The sequence below is a fragment of the Ovis canadensis genome, chromosome 11 (genome assembly GCF_042477335.2).
Source record: "Ovis canadensis isolate MfBH-ARS-UI-01 breed Bighorn chromosome 11, ARS-UI_OviCan_v2, whole genome shotgun sequence".
NCBI lineage: Eukaryota > Metazoa > Chordata > Mammalia > Artiodactyla > Bovidae > Ovis > Ovis canadensis.
Window position 1 is genome coordinate 63,184,700 of NC_091255.1, and position 5,638 is coordinate 63,190,337.

Below are 5,638 nucleotides of genomic sequence, written 5' to 3' on the forward strand. Positions count from 1 at the left end.
GGAAACTAGAAAGAGTCCAGCAGAAGGCTAATTCGTTTTCTAAGTAATCCATTCCTGCCACTGGAATGCCACTTCTGGGAATTCTGGAATTTCACCAGATAAGCCCAGGGCTTATCTTCTCCAACCTGCGAGGCTGAGTCAGATCAGGAAAATCTCTATCATCACCCATGTCTTCCTGCCTCATTGTGCTCCCTTTTGTCCCTAAGATCCACCCTTCAAGTCTCTTGCTCAACTTATAATTTACGTATTTTTAGTTATTATTTTTTGCCCTGTGAACCAAGCATTTGGATTTCAACCAAAGACTACACTCTTTTCTTCAGATTCTCTTGTGAGTTTTCTGATTTAAAAAGTCTGTAGCCCTGAAACTAATACATCTTTGTAAATCAACTATACTTCAGTTTTTTTTTTTTTTCTTCTTTCTGGCTGTGCTGGGTCTTTGCTGCTGCTCAGGCTTTTCTCTGGTCGGTGTGCGGGCTTCTCACTGCAGTGGCTCCTTGTTGCGGGGCACAGGCTCTAGGCACACCGGCTTCAGGAATTGCAGCACGTGGGCTCAGCACTTGTGTTGCACGTGCTTAGTTGCTCCAAGGCATGCGGAATCTTCCTGGACCAGGGATCAAACCCGTGTCCCCGAACTGGCAAGCAGATTTCTCTCTACTGCACCACCAGGGAATTCCTCCACTGAGTTTTTAAATTTAAAAATCCTGTATACCTGAAACTAACACAGCACTGTAAATCAACTCTACTTCCATTTTCTAATGGTAAAAAAATAAACTGCAAAAAAATAAAAAGTCAAGGTCTTTTTTTTTTTTTCTTCTTCTTCTTTCCGTTTGTTTTGGCAGGCGGAGAGAGGGGACATCAGTCCCAAAACATTTTTGAATGTTCTAATAGAATCTCCCCGAAAGGACTCACAACCATTTAAAGTTCCCCTCCCATCCACCCTTCCTTTTGTTTCAGAGGTGACAGCTGGGGTGTTCAGCCTTGACCTCAGGTTGTGCAATCCTCCTAAATTAGCTGCCCTCTTTGGGCTGCTGAAAACTTAGCATTTTCCCAGCCACCAGGCCAGGCGAGTGGGATGTGAGATATGATAAGAAGGCTGTTAGCATATTTGCAGGCCAGGGTTGAAGAGCCCAGCATGAGCCCTCTGCGGAAGCCCCAGCAGGAAGTGCCACCACTGCTGGGTCACCAGACATCAGCAGCAGCTCCACCCCAAAGCCTGGGCCTGCGAAACCCCACTCCCTGAGAAGTGGCCCTCCAGGCTTTCCAAATTCTGAAGGCTTGGACAAATGACCACATATTTGCTCACGATTTTATGGCTCAACCATCGAGTCTGAGATTGGCTTCCTCCTATTACGATCTGCAGTCACCCATGCAGCTGCAGGCCTGGAGCTGGACGCTCGAAGATGGCCTCACACTTCTGTCCGGTCATTCATGCTGGTTCTCATCCTCCTCTGTGAGGCCTCTCATCCTCCAGGAGGTTAGCCCGACTCCTGGACATGGTGGCAGAGGGTTCCAAGACCACCCTGCAGCAGAAGCTACAAGGCCAGGGCCTTCCCTGGTGGTCCAGTGGCTAAGACTCCATGCTCCTAATGAAGGGGACCAGGGTTTGATCCGTAGTCAGGGAACTAAGATCCCACATGCCACAACTAACAATCTTGCATGCTACCACTGAGACCCAACACAGCCAAATAAATCAATAAAAATAAATAAATATTTTAAAATTTAATTTATTTTATTTTATTTATTTTTTTTTTGTGCTGGGTCTTCATTGCTGCTCATGGGCTTCTCCCTAGTTCTCTAGCAGCCACTCTCCACTGTGGTCTGCAGGCTTCCCCTTGCGGTGGCTTCTCCTCGTGTGGAGCACAGGGTCTAGGTGCATGGGCTTCAGTAGCTGCCGCTCCAGGGCTCAGTAGCTGTGGCTCACGGGCTTAGGTGCTCCATGGCGCGTGGAATCCTCCCGGACCAGGGATTGAACCTGTGTCCCCTGCATCGGCAGACAGACTCTTATCCACTGCGCCACCAGGAAAGTCCAATAAATAATTAAAAAAAAAAAAAGATGCTACAAGGCCAAATGAGGCTGATTGTCAGAAAGCACACAGTATCATTTTGGCCACATTCTATTGACCAAAGAAAGTCCAAGGCCAGCCCAGAGTTAAGTGAGGGGGAAACAGATTTGACCTCCTGTTGGGAGGAGTGTGTATACTCGAGGTGGTTGAGGATGGGAGGGCTTGTTGTAGCGTCTCCACCAGCAACGCACCTGGTGACGCTAGGCTTTCAGGTGTAGCCCTCCTATCGCACCATCCAAAGCCTGGCACTGGGCAGACACAGCATTCCACCCACAAGGGCCCTGTCTTTCTCTGGTCCAGCATCTGTCCTTGACACATTCCTTTTCAGTCTGCATCGCACTAAAAACATCTGTACAGGGCTTCCTCCATTTTCAGAACCGTTGCAGGCACATTTGATAAGTGTAGCAATTTTTTTTTAATTACTTACTTTTAATTGGAGGACAATTGTCTTACCATATGGTGTTGGTTTCTGCCATACATCAACATGCATCAGTCAGAGGTACCTGCACATCCCCTCCCTCTGGATCCTCCCTCCCATTTTCCACCCCATCCCCCGCCTCCAGGTTGTCACAGAGCAGCAGATTTGAGTTCCCCGGGTCATATAGCAAATTTCCACTGGCTGTCTAATTTTACATATGGTTATGTATATGTTTCAAAGCTTGATAAGTGTGGCAGTTCTTATGAAGTTGTTACAGATGAGGAAACCGGGGTGTAGTGAGCTTGAAGAATTTGTCCCAGCTCACAGTCAGTCAAGAGTAGAGCTGAGGGTTTTCCCTGGTGGCCCAGCGGTAAAGAATCTGCCTGCCAGTGCAGAAGACACAGGTTCGATCCCTGGTCCTGGAAATTCCTACAGGCTGCGGGGCAACTAAGCCTGTGCACACCACAACTATTGAGAGTGTTGTCCCCACGGCTAGAGAAAATCCCCTGCAGCAGTGAAGACCCAGCGCAGATTGCAATCTACTCTCTTGAGCATCCCACTCTCCTGCCTTTTGTGGCTCCGCCTCGGAGGTATCTGGAGGTACCTTCTACCTTGACATCCCTCTCTCCTTCCTTGTCTAACTAATACCAGGGGGTCAAGCCCAGGGCTTTGAGGGGGATGGTGGCTGGAGCACACATCCCTACCTGCTTCTCTCCCCAGCTATAGCAGCCAGGAAGGCCAGCAGGCAGGGCTTGGCATGAAGATCTGAACTCTAGAGTTCCCTGGGGAAGGAGGCAGGTGAGGACTTGATTTGTTTCGGTGCAGTGGGTGACTGTCGCCAGGGACCGGCAGGGACGAGGAGTGCTTGCCTGGTCTTGTGCAGGCAAAGCTGTGTAGGAAAGTGCAGGCACATGGGCTCCCTGTGAGGACAGAGCCAGAGCGGATGGAGGGTGGGGCCGGTCTGTGCAGTTCTGGGCACTGGCTGAAGGCCACTGGTTAGCACTGCCCTCACACACACCCCTGTGTATGTGTAGGCATGCACACACATGATTTCAATTATATCCTCTTTTTGAGCCCAGCGTTCAGTGCTCTCATACTGTATGAATTGAAACCAAATAGGTGCTCATATCACCAGGCAGCTGAGCCTGTATCCAAGCTCAATCTTGCCCCTGGAACCGTCCACTGGGGACAACACCCCTGTGTCGCTCTCACCAGCTATTTGCCAGAACTCCACAGGGCTTTGATCATGTACAAGAGATCCGTGGTGTAAATTTCTTCATTACTTATAAGCCATCTCCATTTATCCCTGCATCTCCCAATCGGCCCAGGAAGAGCGTCGAGGTAGAGTGACAAGGAGCCGCAGCCCCTCCAGCTGTGCTTGGTTGCCAGCGGGAGAGGGCTGACTGTCCTTCAACTCCCATGGCAGGAAGGAGATCCTTCTCTCTGTTTACTTGGCAACTGCAAAATAATCTTGTGTTTGGATTCTAGATAGACGTGGCAAATTTCCATTGCATATGAACTTTGTTGCTTTCCCACCCAGTATTTTTCTTAATATTTATTTATTTGGCCACACTGGGTCTTCATGGTAGCGTGTAGGATCTTTAGTTTCAACACGCAAACTCAGCTGCAGCATGTGGGATCTAATTCCCTCACTGGTGATGGAACCTGGGCCCCTTGCACTGCGAGTGTGGAGTCTTAGGCACTGGACCACCAGGGAAGTCCTTCCACTCAGGATTAGTCTAATAGATTTGGTTTGTGTGTGTGTGTTAAGACTTTTTTAAAATTTATTTTCTGATCTAGGCCCATGGCAGTGAACGTACCAAGTTCTAACCACTGGAGCACCAAGCAATTGCCAAGACTTTGTTATTTTATTTACCCTGGTTTTGATCACTGGGTTGGGAAGATCCCCTGGAGAAGGGAAAGGCTACCCACTCCAGTATTCTGGTCTGAAGAACTCCATGGACTATACAGTACAGGGGGTCACAAAGAGTTGGACACAACTGAACATGCATGCAAGGGCTGGCTAGTGTTCAAAGAAAACCAAAGGAAAGGAAATGAGTTCTTCCCACCCCTGCTCCTATGGGAATTGGACTTTATCTCTTCAGTTCAGAAATATAAACTCTAAATTGAAGTCTATCTACAACCCAAGTGAGAATTTTCTAGTGCATTGCTTTGTGCTGAACGTTAAACCGCAAGTAAACAAGTCTGCGTACCGCAAAGTTTACAGAGAGTAAAGCAACTTTAACACAATTTACATTTCTCCAGAACTTGGCTGCACATTAAGACTTTGAATTTCTCCCCACTATGAATATAAATTATTACTATAAATTCTTTATGGTATTTTGGTGAGCTTTTATGATATTTTATTGCTGTTTTATGATATTTAGAGCATAAATAAATGAGAACATATTTTGTTCTGAGTTGTATATAAATTTGGATAGATAGGAAAGAATAAACAGAGGTCATAAGACAGAAAGTGAAAGGAAGTATACACTCGGTGTATATACACTAAAACACAGACATACATTCATACCACAATCACACGCCATTTCAAGCATACCTCAGCCCATGGTATTAGCTGAGTCTATCTTGCCTGTAGAATCCCAGGGACGGCGGAGCCTGGTGGGCTGCCATCTGTGGGGTCTCACAGAGTCGGACACGACTGAAGTGACTTAGCAGCAGCAGCAGCAGCATTGGTGAATATTAATTTGAGCCAGTATATGGCAAGCGTCCACAAAGCCAGGCAAAGGGAAACCACCAGAAAAAGAACAACTACTAAGAATCTGGGAGGTGAATGAACCAGAGCTCACATAGCTCAGAAAGCCATGGCCAGTGGACCTGTGTTAGAAGAGCTGTCAAAGGAAGTCCTGAAAGCAAAGGGAATTACACCCGGTGGGTACTCAGACCTACAAGGAGAAAGGAAGAGCTCTGGAAATGGTAAAACACCGATTTCATTTTCAGTGTGTTTGATAGATGATTGATTATTCAGAGAAAAGAAAATAGTGATGAACTGTAGGGTGTTAAACACATGCAGAAGTAAAGTGTACAATAATGTTGATATAAAGGAGAGGAAGGGAAAATGAAAGTGTACAGGCTCCACATTACATGTTAAGTGGCATGCTGTCATTTCAAAGTAGATTGTGATAAACTAAAGATG

General features: G+C 47.0%; 1 long non-coding RNA gene across 1 annotated transcript; it reads right to left on the reverse strand.

The window, feature by feature from the left end:
- Positions 1 to 1,708: 1,708 nt before the first annotated feature.
- LOC138929727 (uncharacterized) lies at positions 1,709 to 5,357 on the reverse strand. Its single transcript, XR_011445935.1, has 2 exons — positions 5,042 to 5,357; positions 1,709 to 1,981 (listed from the first exon to the last, which is right to left on the reverse strand). It is a non-coding gene; the product is annotated as an uncharacterized lncRNA (long non-coding RNA).
- Between the last annotated feature and the right edge of the window lie 281 nt (positions 5,358 to 5,638).